Source organism: Ahaetulla prasina, chromosome 2 (assembly GCF_028640845.1).
Source record: "Ahaetulla prasina isolate Xishuangbanna chromosome 2, ASM2864084v1, whole genome shotgun sequence".
NCBI lineage: Eukaryota > Metazoa > Chordata > Lepidosauria > Squamata > Colubridae > Ahaetulla > Ahaetulla prasina.
Genome location: NC_080540.1, coordinates 14,967,033 through 14,985,597, shown reverse-complemented (window position 1 = coordinate 14,985,597; position 18,565 = coordinate 14,967,033).

The window sequence follows — 18,565 nt, the reverse complement described above, 5'->3', positions numbered from 1 at the left end:
CCAAAGCACCTGAGGGCAGGACAAGAAACAACGGATGGAAAGTAATCAAGGAGAGAAGCAACCTGGAATTGAGGAGAAACTTCCTAACAGTGAGGACAATTAACCAGTGGAACAGCTTTGCCTTCAGAAGTCCTTCATCACTGGGTCTTTTTAAGAAGAGACAGGACAGTCACCTGTCTGAAGTGGTATAGGGCAGTGTTGGGGAACCTTTTAGGCACTGAGTGCCAAAATGGGGGTGTGCACATGTGCCAGAAACCAGAAAAGCAGCTGCCCGATGCGCATGCGTGTGCCGCGAAAATGATCTTCCGGTGTCCAGCGCATGCATGCACACTGGCCACCTGGTCTTTCAGTTTCTGGCACGCATGCGTGGGCAAAGACCAGCTGGCTGGTGCACATGTGCACACCAGAAACCAGAACAACAGCCGCCTGGTGCGCATGTGCACGCGGGGAAAATGATCTTCCGGTTTCCAGTGCTCCCGCATGCGTGAAGACCAGCTGGCCCGCGTGCGTGAACCTGGAAGAGTAACGGGCGAGGGCTCGTGTGCCTGGAGAGATGGCTTTGCGTGCCACTTCCGGCACATGTGCCATCAGTTCGCCATCACGGGTATAGGGTCTCCTGCTTGAGGAGGGGGTTGAACTAGAACAGGGGTCTCCAACCTTGGCAACTTTAAGACTTGTGGACTTCAACTCCCAGAATTCCTCAGCCAGCAAAGCTTGAAGTCCTTGAATTGAAGTCCACAAGTCTTAAAGTTGCCAAGGTTGGAGACCCCTGAATAGAAGACCTCCAAGGTCCCTTCCAACTCTGTTATTCTATTCTATTCTATTCTATTCTATTCTATTCTATTCTATTCTATTCTATTCTATTCTATTCTATTTTACTCATAACAACAACAACAACAACAACAACAACAACAACAACAACAACAATGAGTTGGAAGGGGCCTTGGAGGCCTTCTAGTCCAACCCCCTGCCCAGTGGTGGGATTCAAATAATTTAACAACCGGTTCTCTGCCTTAATGATTTCTTCCAACAACCAGTTCACCAAACTGCTCAGAAAGTTAACAACCGGTTCTCCCAAAGTGGTGCGAACTAGCTGAATCCCACCACTGCCCCTGCCCAGGCAGGAAACCCTACACCAGTTCAGACAAATGGTTATCCAACATCTTCTTAAAAATTTCCAGTGTTGGAGCATTTACAACTTCTGCAGGCAAGTTGTTCCACTGATTAATTGTTCTAACTGTCAGGAGATTTCTCCTTAGTTCTAAGCTGCTTCTCTCCTTGATTAGTTTCCACCCATTGCTTCTTGTTCTACCCTCAGGGGGTAGAACATTCTATTCTATTCTATTCTATTCTATTCTATTCTATTCTATTCTATTCTATTCTATTCTATTCTATTCTATTCTATTCTAATTCCATGATTCTTCCAGCTCTATTCTGATCGATTGATTGATTGATTGAACGCTGCCCTGAAATGCCCCAACAAAAAATTTGCCCTTGTATGGAATGTTGATTTCAAAACAACATCAGTGCAGACACATTTCCACCCCCCCCCCACTGCCCCAACGATAAGGCTAACTAACACTGAGCCAATGTAAGCAGAACAGTACATCCTCTGATCTTGCCGGGCATTGTGAAAACAGGCATGTTCCTGATTTAGAAGCAAGGTGTACTTTCACAGACAGACTCCTGAGAAAGCGGGAAGGCATGCGTTTCTTCCTTCCCCAGCTTCGCTCGTGGGAAAATCTGGCATTGCGCATTTGGTTAGAACCGAGTCTGTCTGGTTTCCGAGGTACAATTTCAACTTCCTCTGTGTGATGTCAAGTCCAATGAACAGCTGGATTGGCTAAGGGTGAGCTCTGGAGTGAAATCAAGTACAGCTGTGGTCCCACCCGCCTTCTACAGCCCTCCAAAGCTCCTTAGTTGCTTGCTCAACACTCTTTCAGCTTGTACAGCCAAAGATGGACGTTGCTTAAAGGGACAAACAAAATATCTAGCTAGGCGGATGCACAGAAAAAGTTCTGGCAAGGGTTTTTCATCATCATCATCATCATCATCATCATCATCATAATAATAATAATAGTGTTCGACTAATGATCTGTGATATGAACTCCAGCATAGTTATCTCGTTTGCTGTGTATACTGTCATTTTGTGTAAATAAAATAATAATAATAATAATAATAATAATAATAATAATAATAATAATAATAATAATAATAATAATAATACATCATACATCATACATCATACATCATACATCATACATCATGCAGTCCTAAACGCTTGGGAAGTGTTCGACTAGTGATCTGTGATACGAAATCCAGCATAGTTATCTCGTTTGCTGTGTATACTGTCATTTTGTGTAAATAGAATAATAATAATAATAACCTGGCCATCGAAACTACACGGCTATGGATGAAACATGTAACAGTGATACCCATTGTCATCGGGGCACTTGGTACCATGTCCAAGAATTTTATAAGATACATCAACAAATTGCAGCTTCCTGCAATAACACCAGCAGAACTGCAAAAAACTGTGCTACTTGGAACATTGTACATCTTAAGAAGGTACTTGGTTGATACCTAGGACGCTGGCAGCAACCCGTATCAACCATCAGCACCAGTCAATGGTATTTGTGATGCCTTTTGATTGTTCAGTTGACTGAGTTTCATGTTTAATGAATAAAGTAAATAATAATAATGATGATATAACAGTGATCCCCATTGTCATTGGGCACTTGGTATCATGTCCAAGAATTTTATAAAATACATCAAGAAATTGCAGCTTCCTGCAATAACACCAGCGGAACTGCAAAATACTGCGCTACTTGGAACATTGTACATCTTAAGAAGCTACTTGGTTGATACCTAGGACGCTGGCAGCAACCCGTATCGACCATTAGCACCTGCCAATGGTATTTGTGATGCATTTTTGAATGTTCAGTTGACTGTGTTTCATGTTTAATGAATAAAGTAAATAATAATAAACAGCAGAATAGAAGAGAAAGAATTGGAGAAGATAACAAAATATAAAGACCTACAAATAGAAATTGAACACTATGGCAAAGGCAAGTAAGGATAGTACCAATAGTAATAGGCGCCTTGGGTGCAGTCCCAAAACAACTGGAGCACCACTTGAACACCATAGGCATTGACAAATTTGCCATCAGTCAATTGCAGAAGGCGGCTTTACTTGAAACAGCTTTCATCCTGCGACGATATCTGTAACACCCTCAAACATCCAGATAAGGACTCGATAGATAGACAAAAATGCCAAACCCAGTCTGAACATCTGGCTGACTGTGCGAATAATAACAATAACTATTATTATTATGCACAAAATGACAGTATACACAGCAAACGAGATAACTGCTGGATTTCGTATCACTAATCACTAGTCGAACACTTCCCAAGCATTTAAGACTATGTGATGTATTGGCGGATTATGCAAGCAGAACCCAGTAAGGTGGCCTTCTGCAGCTGACCAATGGTGATCTTGTCAGTGCCAATTGCTTTTAAGTGCTTGCCTAGGTCTTTAGGCACAGCACCCAGTGTGCCGAGTACAACTGGAACCACCTGCACTGGTTTATGCCAGAGTCTCTGCAGTTCAGTTCTCAAGTCCTGATAAATGGTGAGTTTTTCAAGTTGTTTCTCATCAATTCTGCTGTCACCAGGTATAGCAATGTCGACTATCCACACTTTTTTCTTTTCCACAATCGTGATAGCCGGGGTATTGTGTTCCAGAACTTTGTCAGTCTGTATTCAGAAGTCCCACAGTAGTTTTGCATGCTCATTTTCGATCAATTTTTCAGGCTTATGGTCCCACCAGTTCTTTGCTACAGGCAGTTGGTAGTTGTGACACAAGTTCCAGTGGACCATCTGAGCAACTGTACAATAACTATTATTATTATTATTATTATTATTATTATTATTATTATTATTATTATTATTATTATTATTATTATTATTGATTTTTAAATGTTCAGTTGACTGAGTTTCATGTTTAATGAATAAAAGCTTATAACAACAACAACAAGACATTAATCATCACACTGCATATGGGAAGAATTTATTTTTCCCCCCTGCGTTTTTAAGCGAATTCACACGCTTTGCAAATGCAATATGCAAATTTGGTGATGAATTTCTCAGCTAAAAACATTGTGAAAGGCGTGTACATTAGGGTTTGCTGTTTATAAGGAAGCGTGCTGTATATTGAGAAATGGTTATTTGGGGAAGTTGCATAAAAAAAAAATCTGTCTCTAGATTAGTGTCCTTAACTTGGGTAAAACAAAGGAGTTTGGTTAGGGAAAGTCTAGATTGCAATTGTAATTGTGACTCACTCGCCAAAATTGACCGTATTAGCCTTTACCATGAGCAAGGAATGCTGCTTGGGGCATATTGTAACTGAGGATAATTACCTATACCATGGATGACAAACTCGATTTCATTGAGGGCCACATGAGGGTTGTGTTTGACCTCGGGAGGGGGGGGGCAGGCAGAGTGTGGCTGGGGGGGGGCATGGCCAGCTCAACATCACTCGTGTCAGGGGCTCCTGTGTTGGCCTGAGTGCTCTGACAGTGAAAATGGGCTCCCGAGCTCTGTTTTGGCTGCCATGGCCTCCTCCAACCCTCTGCCAGCCAAAATGGAAGTTTTCATTGGGAGAAGCACTGCAGGCTGCTCCTTCAATGTTTCCAGGGCAGTCCCATGGGCCGGATCTAAGTATCCCCCCGCACAGGCCCTGAACTATACCATCATCGAATTGTGACCGTGGGGGCGAAAAATAAGCTATCCCACAGTCCAGTTGCCTCCTGAAAAAGCACCTTTGGGACAACCATGACCTGGATGACTGAGAATCTCTACAGACTTTTAGCTATACAATTTGGGATGAACACCCCTTGAATGGTGTGGGAGTAGGAATGGATTTCCGGGGGAAAAAAAATTGCAGACTACAGGAACAAGGAGCACTTCTCAGGTGACCCTGAGGACACAGATAAACCTCCAAGTGCTTCAACGACCCTCTAAAAGGATGCAAATGACCAGCTTGTCTGCAAGGAATATAAATCCTTCCATTCCCCACCATCCTGTCAGCTTTGGAAGCCATACTAGGCCGGAAGCTTCCGTGCTGCCACTTTCTCATGTGTGGGAAAGTCAGAGCTGAAGAAGCTTCTTGGATGAGAAGCAAAACGTCTTCAAACTGAAAAAACAACAACAACAAGAAAATCCAGTTGCCTCCTGAAAAAGCACCTTTGAGACAACCATGAACTGAATGACTGAGAATCTCTACAGACTTTTAAGCTATCCCACATATAGTGACAGAGGGTCAAAATAGCTTCTCAAGAGAATGAATGGAGAATGGACTTAAGGTCCCTTCCAATTGTTTTATTCTATCATCACGGGGGTGCCTGGAAAGCCTCCTGCACCAACCTGCAGCCCCCCCTCCGTGCATGCAACCTGCCTCTCTGTGCAAGCGCGTGTGCGTCCCCTCACGCGCCCCACCCCCCTGCATGCACAGCAGAGACCCGAAGACCAGCTGGACAGTGGGAGCCACGCATGCATGCGCAGTGGATCTCGGCTGGGGCGATGGCTGGCGTGCCCGCAGAGAGGGCTCTGCATGCCACCTGTGGCATGAGCGCCATAGATCCACCATCACGGGTGTAGGGTCTCCTGCTTGGGCTGGGGATTGGACTAGATGACCTACAAGGTCCCTTCCAACTCTGTTAATCTGTTAGATCAGGGGTCTCCAACCTTGGTCCCTTTAAGATTTGTGGACTTCAACTCCCAGAGTCCCTCAGCCAGCAAAGCTGGCTGAGGGACTCTGGGAGTTGAAGTCCACAAGTCTTAAAGGGGCCAAGGTTGGAGACCCCTGCATCAGATGGTGAAGACAGCTAAATGTCTTCATATGTTCATATGGGCCGCGGTGTGGGCAGCATGCTAAAAGGGGTATTTTAGAGATTTAATCCCTGGATTAAAATGAGAATCCAAGAAATGTTAGAATCCAAGAATCCAATGTTAGAATCCAAGAGAAAACGGTGGCGTGATTTATTTTTTATTTATTTATTTAATCACATTTTTATACCGCCCTATCTCCCGAGGGACTATGATCCGTGCTATGAGAATGATGAAAAGTTGTAACGCCACAGATAAAGATGATGTAATTAGAGAAGCGTTAAAACACAGATGCGGTTTCCTGGGGAAGTGGTTTGAAGCTGGGAAGGATACAGAGGACAGATATTTCTTTTACAACCGGTCACTGAGCAATGCATGAGTGTGAGAGAAAACGTCCTGTACAATTTTTCTTGATTGAGAAAAAATATATAGCAATAGCGGTAGCACTTAGACTTATGTAACACAGTGCTTTACAGCCCTCTCTAAGCGGTTTACAGAGTCAGCTTATTGCCCACCCAACAATCTATAGTACAGGTAGAACTCAATGTGCGACCGCAACGGAGCCCAAAATTTCCACAGGACAATTGTTCAGTGAGTTTTGTCCCGTTTTATGACCTTTTTTGTCACTGTTGTTAAGCGAATCACTGCAGATGTTAAGTTAGTAACGTGGGTGTTCAATTAATCTGGCTCCCCCATTGACTTTGTTTGTCCGAAGGTCGCAGAGGGGGATCACATGACCCTGGGACACTGCAACCGTCATAAATATGAGTCAGTGGCCAAACATCTGAATTTTATTCGCCATTTAATCGCTAATTGACCAGACGAATGCTGCAGCAGTCATTAGTGTGAAAAACAGCCGTAAGTCACTTCAGTGTCGTTGTAACTTTGAATGGTTACTGAACAAAGGGCTATAAAGACGAGGACCACCTGCAAAGTGAATCAATGGGGATTAAGGAATGTGTGGTCCGAATATAGAGTTGCAAGCCACTTGCTAAACGTGAGGAGCAAAGCACATGATGAACTCAAAGCACGCATGAGGATATACGGGAAGATTAGCAAATGGCTCAGCAGTGAGCAGGAAGCAGGACATGGGTAGGTGATGGTCTTGCTTGTTTGATGCACGCAGGGATAACTGTGGTGCTTTATTTGAGAGGTGCATAGGGCTAACTGATCGACACATGACATGCAACGTTAGACGCATATTGGCTGGAAAAGCTCATGGCACATGAACTAATTATGCCATATGATTTGCTAAGGACATCTGCTTAGACAAAGGCCCATTATCTATCTATCTATCTATCTATCTATCTATCTATCTATCTATCTATCTATCTATCTATCTATCTATCTATCTATCTATCTCTTACCTCTTCATCATCATGGGTATAGGTTTTCCTGCCTAAGCAGGGGGTTGGGCTAGAACAGGGGTCTCCAACCTTGGCAACTTTAAGCCTGGTGGACTTCAACTCCCAGAATTCCCCAGCCAGCTTTGTTGGCTGGGGCATTCTGGGAGCTGAAGACCACCAAGCTTAAAGTTGCCAAGGTTGGAGACCCCTGGGCTAGAAGACCTCCAAGGTCCCTTCCAGTTCTATTCTGATTGATTGATTCCACCAGCAACAATCTTCTTCATCAACTTCATCTTCTGTTCTTCATAATTAAAACAAACAAACAAACTCTACTTGTCCGGCTTGATTTTTAAGCTCACTTAAAAGCAGCATTTAGCAACGAACTGCATTTTAATTCTAGTCAACTGTGCAATTAAAAAATAAAAACCATGACTTCAGGGTTGTTGGTTTTTTTTAAATCTATTTAAGCGACCAGTTGTGGTCGAGCTGTAATCTTTTCAATCAATTTCTAATTAGTTTTACAAAACAAAGAACAAAGAGAGAGAGAGAGAGAGAAACGGAGTGCAATGTTGTGCAAGACCTGTGTTGTGTTTGTAAGCCGGTGTGATTTCACAATTGAAGCTCCTTTCCTGTTGTGTACCTGTATGATAATGCCCATGCACACAACAATAAATAAAGCGCTACTTGCAGATTTTAAAAAAAATTCTTTCCCTTTTTATTGTTATACATCTTGATATAATCCTCGACTTACAATCATTCGTTTAGTGACTATTCAAAGTTACAATGGCACTGAAACAAATGACTTAGGTCTGTTTTTTCACACTTTCGACCACCGCATGGGAATCATGGTCACGTGATCCAAATTTGGACGCTTGACTGCTGACTCATATTTATGATGGTTGCAGCGTTCCGGGGTCATGTGATTCTCCTTTCGCGACCTTCTAACAAGTAAAGTCAATGGGGAAGCCAGATTCACTTAAGAACTGCATTATTTTTTTTTATTATTTTTTTACATTTATATCCCGCCCTTCTCCGAAGACTCAGGGCGGCTTACAGTGTATAAGGCAATAGTCTCATTCTATTTATATATTTTTTACAAAGTCAACTTATTGCCCCCCCCAACAATCTGGGTCCTCATTTTACCTACCTTATAAAGGATGGAAGGCTGAGTCAACCTTGGGCCGGGCTTGAACCTGCAGTAATTAACTTAACAGTTGCTGTTATTAACTTAACAGTTGCAGTGATTCACTTAACTGGGGCAAGAAAGGCCATAAAATGAGACAAAACCTATTTAACAAATGTCTCGCTTAGCAAGAGAAATTTTGGCCTTTCAAAAAGTCTGCATTGTTGTTGTTTTTCTTAACATTGCACAACAGAACAACACTGGTGAAGGAGAAAATTATATCATTATGTGACTGGCTGGTTAGACATAAACCAATTAAATGACATAATAATTGTGATCCATGCTTATTGTAAATCTATTAATCATTGTCAAAAAATTATATCATTATGTGACTGGCTGGTTAGACATAAACCAATTAAATGACAGAATAATTGTGATCCATGCTTATTGTAAATCTATTAATCATTGTCAAAAAAAAAAAGTACTCCAACGAGAGTCCCAATTTGTCATCCACACATGAGGCAGAGCTACCCCATTGATTGCAGAACTCGATCACACACTGCATTTCTTCCCTCTTAACTTCACAAGAAATTGTAGTCACAATTCTACTTATAGAATTGGAGAAGGCTAATCTGGATTTTTTGTTTAAGGGCTACCCTTACTTTGTAGCCTTGATCTATTGACCTATTACTGATAATATGTACACTGTGAGCTTGTGTACCAAATTCCTTGTATGTCCAACCAGACTTGGCCAATAATGAATTCTATTCTATTCTATTCTATTCTATTCTATTCTGTTCTGTTCTGTTCTGTTCTGTTCTGTTCTGTTCTATTCTATTCTATTCTTATGATTTAGATAGCTCAGAGCATTGAAAAAGAAAAGAAAAAAAATTCTATTAATATGAATGACCATTTAGGACGTCGATATTACAAGCATAAAATCATTTGGGTTATTTTTAATCCAAAATTAAATGTGCCACTCACATCAAAATATTGATGATATGATCATGGTTTCAGTTTCAAGCTAATTACTTAATATTAAAATCCCCACTGTATTGTTCTATACGCACACACACAATGATAAAATAAAAAAAAGGAAGACAGATGAAGTAAATTTAACAAAAGTAAAAATACTATATATATATATATATATAGGTCTTGGCGTATACAGGTCTTTTCCCGTGTAAGGTTGAGAGTATCTTGGTGACATTTCGACGAGGTCTCACTCGTCATCTTCAGGCTGGTGCTTATGGCTTCGTGCTTGTGCGAGCAAAGCGTGGTCGGAGCTGCCCTCTCTCTATAAATACTGGTGGGAAGGTGGGGAGTGTTAGCTTTGTTGCTGTAAGCGGGTTGGTTGGCTGTGTGGTTGCATCTTGATTGGTAGGTGGAGTGGATATTTGTGGATTAGTCAGCTGTTTCATAGCATCCTGTGTGGGTGTGGTCCTAGTTGTGTGCCCCCGTCAGAACATCGCCAAGATACTCTCAACCTTACATGGGAAAAGACCAAATTACGGCAAGACTTACCCATAAAAACCTATATATATATAGGAGCAATGTGCGATCGCAGCACGATCCTAGAAGCACGAAGCAGTAAACACCAACCTGAAGATGACGAATGAGACTTCGTCGAAACGTCGCCAAGACACTTCCAATTTTACACGGGAGAAAACCCGAACAACCAAAGACCCACATACAAACACCCGTGAAAACCTATATATCCCTTTAAAACCAACCTATCAGTGGCTATATTTATTTATCTGTCTGTCTCTCTCTCTTACTCTCTCTCTCTCTCTTTCGCTCTCTCTCTCTCTATGTATCACGTATCTATCTATCTATCTATCTATCTATCTATCTATCTATCTATCTATCTATCTATCTATATACAATGGTATGTCATAACCAAATGGATTGTGACTTTTGTTGTTCTGCTGACGGGTGTTTCCCCTTTCCAAGTTTGAGTACAGGACCTTGCATGAAGGATGGTAAACCACAAGAACCTTTCTGCTGGTTTTTTGGGTTGCTTTCAGTTTTGGTTTCTTGTGTGAAATATATCGCTGACATTTGAGATTCTTTTGCTTAAGGGCTTTGGTGAAGATTTCCAGGAACAGCAGATGCTTACAATTAGTTCCAAAGAAATTGCAAGGCTTGCATTTCCTGTCCTCTCCTGGTCTTTCAAGATTTTCTGAATCTTCACCAGCCATTCAAAACACTTCTGTATGCTGTTTTTTCCACCTTCAGGGCCTCTGGTCGCTCAGACTGCTAAGACAGTCTGTTATTAACACAATTGGACTGCAGGTTCAAGTCCCACCAGGCCCAAGGTTGACTCAGCCTTCCATCCTTTAGAAGGTAGGTAAAATGAGGACCCAGATTGTTGGGGGCAATAAGTTGACTTTGTATATAATATACAAATGGATGAAGACTATTGCTTAACATAGTGTAAGCCGCCCTGAGTCTTCGGAGAAGGGCGGGGTGTAAATGCAAAAAAAAAAATATCCATCTTTATCACCAATCACTTGTTTCTGTCTTGGTATGGTCCTGTGTATACAGGTAGTCCTCAACATACAACCACAACTGACCCTAACATTTTTACTGCTAAGTAAAACAATTGTTAAATGACCCAAATGTGCTTTTTCAGGAGGTAACTGGACTTTCTTATTTTTTCTTTTGAAGACATTTTGCTTCTCATCCAAGAAGCTTCTTCAGTTCTGACTAGATGGTGAGGAATGGAAGCATTTATATTTCTTGCAGACAGCTGGTCATTTGCCTCCTTTTAGAGGGTCGTTGAGGCACTTGGAAGTTTATCGGTGTCCTGAGAGTCACCTGAGGAGTGCTCTTGGTTCCTGTGGACTGCAATTTCGTTCCCTGGAAATCTATCCCTATTCCCACACCCTTCCAAGGGTGTTCATCCCAAATTGGATAGCTAAAAGTCTGCAGAGATTCTCAGTCATCCAGGTCATGGTTGTGCCAAAGGTGCTTTTTCAGGAGGCAACTGGAATTTCTTGTTTTTCCTTTTGAAGATGTTTTGCTTCTCATCCAAGAAGCTTCTTCAGCTCTGACAGGATGACCTGCTCTCTGCAAGGAATATAAATCCTTCCATTCCCCACCATCCTGTCAGAGCTGAAGAAGTTTCCTGGATGAGACGGGAAAACGTCTTCAATGGAAAAAGCAAGGAAGTCCAGCTGTCTCCTGCCCCATTTTATGACCTTTCTTGCCACAGCTGTTAAGTGAATCACTGCAGTTGTTAAGTTAGTCACACTTTCCCATTGACTTTGCTTGTCAGAAGGTGGCAAAAGGGGATCACATGACCTTGGGACACTGCAAACCGCCTGATTTTTATTTTTATTGGATGGGTTTTTAAAATTTTGTGATTTTACGGGGGAGTACGTTTTTTAACATTTTGGGCATTTAAATTAGTTTTTTAAGGGATGTTTTTAATTATTGTGTGTATTTATATTTTATCTGCCTGTTCACCGCCCTGAGTCCTTCAGGAGAAGGGCGGTATACAAATTAAAATATTATTATTATTATTATTATTATTATAAATATGAGTCAGTGGCCAAGCATCTGAATTTTAATCGCATGTCCATGGGGGATGCTCTAACATCTGTAAGTGTGAAAAACAGTCATTTTTTCAGTGCCATTTTAACTAGTGAACGGTCACTAAATGAAACGTTCCAACTTACATCCGTGGCAGCATCCTCGCATGGTCATGTGATCAAAATTCAAACGCTTGACAATGGACTCGTATTTATGACAGTTGCAGTGACCCAGCGTCATGCGAACACCTTTTGATAAGCAAAATCAATGCGGAAGCCAGATTCACTTATCAACCAGGTTACTAACTTATAAACTGCAGTGATTGACTTAACAACTGTGGCAAGAAAGGTCGTAAAATGGGACAAAACCCACTTAACAAATGTCTCACTTAACAACATAGGGGCCGAATTGTGGTTGTAAGTCAAGAGTTACCTGTAATTCCAATCTCCCCACTCAGTCCGTTTTAAAAAATTACCAACAGACCAGTGGTGAGATTCAAATTTTTTTGCTACTGGTTCTGTGGGCGTGGCTTGGTGGGCGTTGCAGGGGAAGGATACTATAAAATCTCCATTCTCCCCCCACTCCAAGGGAAGGATACTGCAAAATCCCCATTTCCTCCCAATCAGCTGGGACTCATGAGGCAGAGAATAGATGTGGGCGGGGCCAGTCAGAGTTGGTATTTACCGGTTCTCCGAACTACTCAAAATTTCCGCTACCGGTTCTCCAGAACTGGTCAGAACCTGCTGAAACCCACCTCTGCAACAGACAATTATTCAGCTTCTGAATGAACCCATTCAGTGACAGAATTCACCAATGCAGATTGTTCCAGAACAGGACTAATTTAGGAATGGTTTCCCCAAACTCCAGTGCAATCTACTTCTCCGGTACCTGAAATCGGTTATCCCATATTTCGCATTTACGTCATTGAAGAGGATTGCCTCATCTCTTCAATCAGCTTTTCACTTGTAAAAACCTGTGATTCACAAGGATAACTGAAGGATGAGGCAGGTACAAGAAGCAACGGATGGAAATTAATCAAGGGGAGAAGCAACTTAGAAACTAAGGAGAAATTTCCTGACAGTGAGAACAATTAATCAGCAAAATGACTTGCCTCTAGATATTGTGGGTGCTCCATCACTAGACGTTTTTAAGAAGAAATTGTCTGGAATGGTGTAAAGTTTCGTTCTTGAGCAGGGGGTTGGACTAGAAGACCTCCAAGGTTCCTTCCAACTCTGTTATTCCGTTATTAGCTCTCTCCAGATCTCTTAGGCTCTCCTCATAGGCAACTAAAATGTGCAAACTTCAGTTCCCAGAATTCCCCAATCAGTCTGGCTTGGTAGGGAATTTCTGGGAGTTGATGTCCACAGATCTTTTTTTAATTTATTAGTTTATAATACAAAATAGAAAAGAAAATAGGAAACTAGGGGAGGGAAAAGGTAAGAAAAAAATGTAGGGAAAGGGGGAGGAAAGACAAAAAGACATTGATTTCCAACTCCTTTTGCAGTAAAATAAGATAATCGCATAAAACCTCAGCTTTTTACTTTTGCATAATAGTATAAACTAGCCCTTTCTATAATAACAAACCTATCTAATTAGTAAATGTCTATGGAGATTCTCAGTCATCCAGGTCATAGTTGTCCCAAAGGTACTTTTTTCAAGAGGCAACTGGACTTTCTGCTTTTTCTTTGAAAACGTTCCGCTTCTCATCCAAGAAGCTTCTTCAGTTCATTCACTTCTTCAGTTCATTCACTTCTTGGATGAGAAGTGAAACGTCTTTAAAGAAAAACCGGAAAGTCCAGTTGCCTCTTGAAAAAAGCACCTTTGGGACTATCTAATCGGTAAAACTCAAAATCAAAGTTTCATTTTTTTTCCCCACCTCAAGCACAAAGTTCAGAAGTGGTTTCCAAGCAGAAATAAAAGTAATTGTGTTTTTTTTTCTTTAATCAAAGCAGTCAATTTAGCAATCATCTCCGCTAGATGTCCACGCATCTTAAAGTTGCTAAGAAGCACTGGTCTAGTGGTTAGAGCAACTAGCCTAGAAACCAGGAGACTCCGAGTTCTTGTCCTGCCTGAGGCATGAAAGCCAGCTGGGTGACTTTGGGCCAGTCCCTCTCCCTTAGCCCACGATATAAGGCTCGGGCAACAAGCCAGTCGATCAATTCCTATTGCAACCAGTGGCTCAACACTAGGTCCAAAAAAAAAAAGAAAAAAGAAAAGCCGTCCTTGTACCTGGTGGAAAAGACTATGAACAGTAGTGGTATTTAGCAGGTTCGGACCGGTTTGGGCGAACTGGAAGTGGCGACTATGGGTGGGCTTGCTCACCCGCCCCAGTGCTATGCATGCAAGCTGTGTTTAACCCCATGCTATTTAGCCATGTTTTCAAAGCCCCGTGCATGCACGCAAACCGTGTGTCAGCGTTCCAGAAAAAAACCTCCCACTAGGGTTTTTTTACTAGGATAGGTAAACTGGCACATCAGGGAAAATCCATATCTGAGAGATCCGGGTTTTCCCTCAGTAAATCAAAACCCCCCAAAACCATCCCCTGACTCCTCAGTCGATCACATGCTCCAATCACCACCCGTCTCATCTCAAGACAGCATTCCGACCACTCCTCCTCCAGATGCAGGATCGGCATGACCTTGACCGACAGGAAGAATGCTATTATGTCTAAAGACAACCCCTCTACTATATCCCCCCTCCTTCTACTTTCCCACATATGAGAAAGTGGCAGCACGGAAGCTTCTGGCCTAGTATGGCTTCCAAAGCTGACACCGTGCTCACGAGCAAAGCACATGTGTAGAAGGCACGCACACACGTGCTCACATTTTCTGTGCACGGCGAACTGGTGGTAAAGTTATGTGAAGCCCACCTCCAACGACGAAGAGAAAAAAAATTCAAGGCAACCTAAAATGACGTTTGATTGTTCAGCATATGGACATTTCTGAGTCACGTTCAAGCCATAAATGAGTTATGGTTTCAAAATCCTTTTCACACAGACAGGCTGTTCTTAACTCTGGCATCCCTCATTCTAAATTGGTACATTCGATTTCAATTTCCTGTGAACTTTGCATTTCTCTGGGTTAAATTCCATTCAGCTAAAAGACTCCAGGGAAAGCAACTGTGGGAAATTGCAAGTGAGCAAGTGAGGAAAGCTAAGGCTCACAATGAACAAAAGCTAGCGACAAAAGTAAAAAATAACAAAAAAAGCTTCTTCCAACATGTTAAAAACAAGAAAAAAGTCAAGGAAACAATTGGCCCATTGCTGGGAGAAAGTGGCAAGAAGATGACAAGCAACAGGGAGAAAGCAGATCTACTTAACTCATATTTTGCATCTGTCTTTACACAAAAGGAAAAAACAATCCAACCTATCAAAAACAGCACTACAAAAAACAGATTAGAAACACAAGTTAAAATAGGGAAGAAAATGGTAAGTGAACACCTGTCTACCCTAGACGAGTTCAAATCACCAGGACCGGATGGATTACACCCCAAGGTTCTGAAGGAACTGGCAGGCGTGATCTCAGAACCACTGAACTATATCTTTCAAAGATCCTGGAGCACAGGAGCTGCCAGAGGACTGGAAAAGAGCTGATGTAGTTCCCATCTTCAAAAAAGGGAAAAAACCAGATCCAGGAAACTACAGACCTATCAGTCTGACCTCAATACCGGGGAAGATTCTGGAAAAGATAATCAAGCAACGAATCACCGAACACCTAGAAGCAAACAAAGTAATAACCAAAAGCCAACATGGGTTTGTCAAAAACAGATCATGCCAGACTAATCTTATCGCATTCTTTGACAAAATGACAAAATTAGTAGACCAGAGGAATGCTGTCGATATAATTTACTTGGACTTCAGTAAAGCATTTGATAAAGTAGACCATAACCTACTACTAGATAAAGTAGAAAAATGTGGGTTAGACAGCACCACCACCAGATGGATTCGTAACTGGCTGACCAACCGCACTCAACGTGTAGTCCTCAACGGAACTACATCCACATGGAGGGAAGTATGCAGTGGAGTACCCCAAGGCTCTGTTTTAGGCCCAGTACTCTTCAACATCTTCATCAATGACTTGGACGAGGGGATAGATGGGAACTCATCAAATTTGCAGATGACACCAAGCTGGCAGGAATAGCCAACACTCCAGAAGATAGGCTCAAGTTACAGAAAGATCTTGACAGACTTGAACATTGGGCGCTATCTAACAAAATGAAATTCAACAGTGAAAAAGTAAGGTTCTACATTTAGGCCAAAAACAAAATGCACCAGTACCGTATATGTGGTACCTTGCTCAATAGTAGTACCTGTGAGAGGGATCTTGGAGTCCTAGTGGATAACCACTTAGATATGAGCCAGCAGTGTGCAGCAGCTGTTAAAAAAGCCAACACAGTTCTGGGCTGCATAAACAGAGGGATAGAATCAAGATCACGTGAAGTGTTAGTACCACTTTATAATGCCTTGGTAAGACCATACTAGGAATATTGCATCCAGTTTTGGTCACCGTGATACAAAAAGATGCTAAGACTCTAGAAAAAGAACAGAGAAGATCAACAATGATGATTCGGGGACTGGAGGCTAAAACATATGAAGAAAGGTTGCAGGAACTGGGTATGTCTAGTTTAACAAAAAGAAGGACTAGGGGAAACATGATAGCTGTGTTCCAATATCTCAGGGGCTGCCACAAAGAAGAGGGAGTCGGGCTGTTCTCCAAAGCACCTGAGGGTAGAACAAGAAGCAATGGGTGGAAACTGATCAAAGAAAGAAGCAACTTAGAACTAAGGAGAAATTTCCTGACAGTTAGAACAATTAATAAGTGGAACGACTTGCCTTCAGAAGTTGTGAATGCTCCAACACTGGAAATTGTTAAGAAAATGTTGGATAACCATCTGACTGAGATGGTGTAGGGCAGGGGTGTCCAAACTACGGCCCGCGGGCCAACTGCGGCCCGCGGGTCAGTTTTTATTGGCCCGCAGCAAATTCTGAAAATATAATTGCATATGGCCCGCACATGGCGCTTGAGCTCAACTCTGTAAAACCCCGTTAGCATCCCCTGAACACGCTGGCCAGCCCTGCCCCCCCTTCCCCAAGCAGGGCAAGGTCAGGGCAGGGGCCCCACTCCCCTGTGCGGGACCCCTGGACCCCGCAAGCTCCTTACACAACCGCTCGGCCTGGGTCGGGTCTGCGCTGAGGCGGGTGATTGGCGTTCAGCGGGCTCCACATGTTGGCTGGCTGGCGCTCACCACCCACCTACCCGCTTCACCCCACCCCACTCGGGCGGGCGTGCTTCAGCAGCCCGCATTAGGCTCCGTTACAGCCTGGCAACTCCCCGCGCAAAGCCGGAGCGGCTGCCAACGGCTCCATTAGCTGGAAGCAGCAGCGGCGGCGAGCCGGTGTCGGCGGCTGAGTACCTGGCATCCCGCCTGCCTCCCGCGGGCCGCCCCTCGCCCGCCCGGTGCGGATGGGCAGAGGATGAGGAGAGATGGGCCAAGCTTGCGGGTACTCCATCCTCTGCGGAGCCAGCAGTACCAGCCCGCGCATCTGACCTGTGAGTTCGGCGCGGGCATCCCTGCGGAGTTGGGAGACTTGGGGGTGGAGGAAGGGCAGAGGAGGAGGAGGAAGGGCATGCAGGACCAAGACTGGGAGCAGCCTCGTCCGGAGGGTGGGTGGGAGCCGGCAGGGAGGAAGGAGGCGGGTGCCTCCGCGACTTAAGCAAGGCAAGGAAGGAGTTGGGGAGGCAGCGTGGAAGAACAAAAGTTTGCGGAGGTGGGGATGGGGACTGAAGGGGTGGGCAGCGAGCAGCCCAGGGTCCCCGAGTCAAACGCCTGAGGCGGCTTCCGGTGTCCCGGCAGCGTCGTCTGGACTTCTCCTGCCTCCAGTGCCTGAATCCGGCCGCCGAGGCCCTCAGGGGCCAGGTGTTCGAGGACACCTGCCGCAGACACTGCCAGGGGTCTCCCAGCCGACATACAGGACTGGGGGGACCGATGCTGGCGCGTCCTAGGCTCGGCGGGGTTTGGAGGCCACGGGCCACGGCCATTACTTTGGTCGTCGCCTGGGCCGCTGTGCCCGGTGACACCGGGGCTTTGGATTTATAACTGCAGCAGCCTGGTGGTGAACAGGGAACGGAGAAGAATTGAGGAATGGAGAAGGGAAGGGGATATCGGTAAACGCGAGTGGAGTGCTCCGGTGCGGGGGGGTTTTTCTCCCCTGCGGTTGGAAGGAGCACGAGTCATTCTGGAGAGAGGAGAACTTAAAATAAGAAGATTACGGTTTGTGGAGCTCTGGAGAAGAGGTGATGGAGAAATTTAGGAGGGAGGTTTGAGGCCCCCTCCTCTGAGGAACAGTGGTGGCGTCCAGCTTCCGCCTTCACTATGAGAATCTTGATGACATCACTTCCCTTGACTTCCTGGTTGACTAACTGTACTCTGGACTCGTTGCTCCTGTGAGTGCCCCTGGTGGATCGGAGGAAATTACAAGGATACTGTGCTTGCCTGAGGATTTTGTATTTTTTTTTTCAAATGGCAAAGGTCAGAGACCAACTGCTGGAGAGATGGAGAATTCTGGAAAAGTTATCTAATATGGACAAGAAATTGGATGATTTGCAAAGAGGCCAAACGGAAATAAGAGCAGAAATTGTGACTATCCAAAAGGATTTAAAGGATACTCAACAAG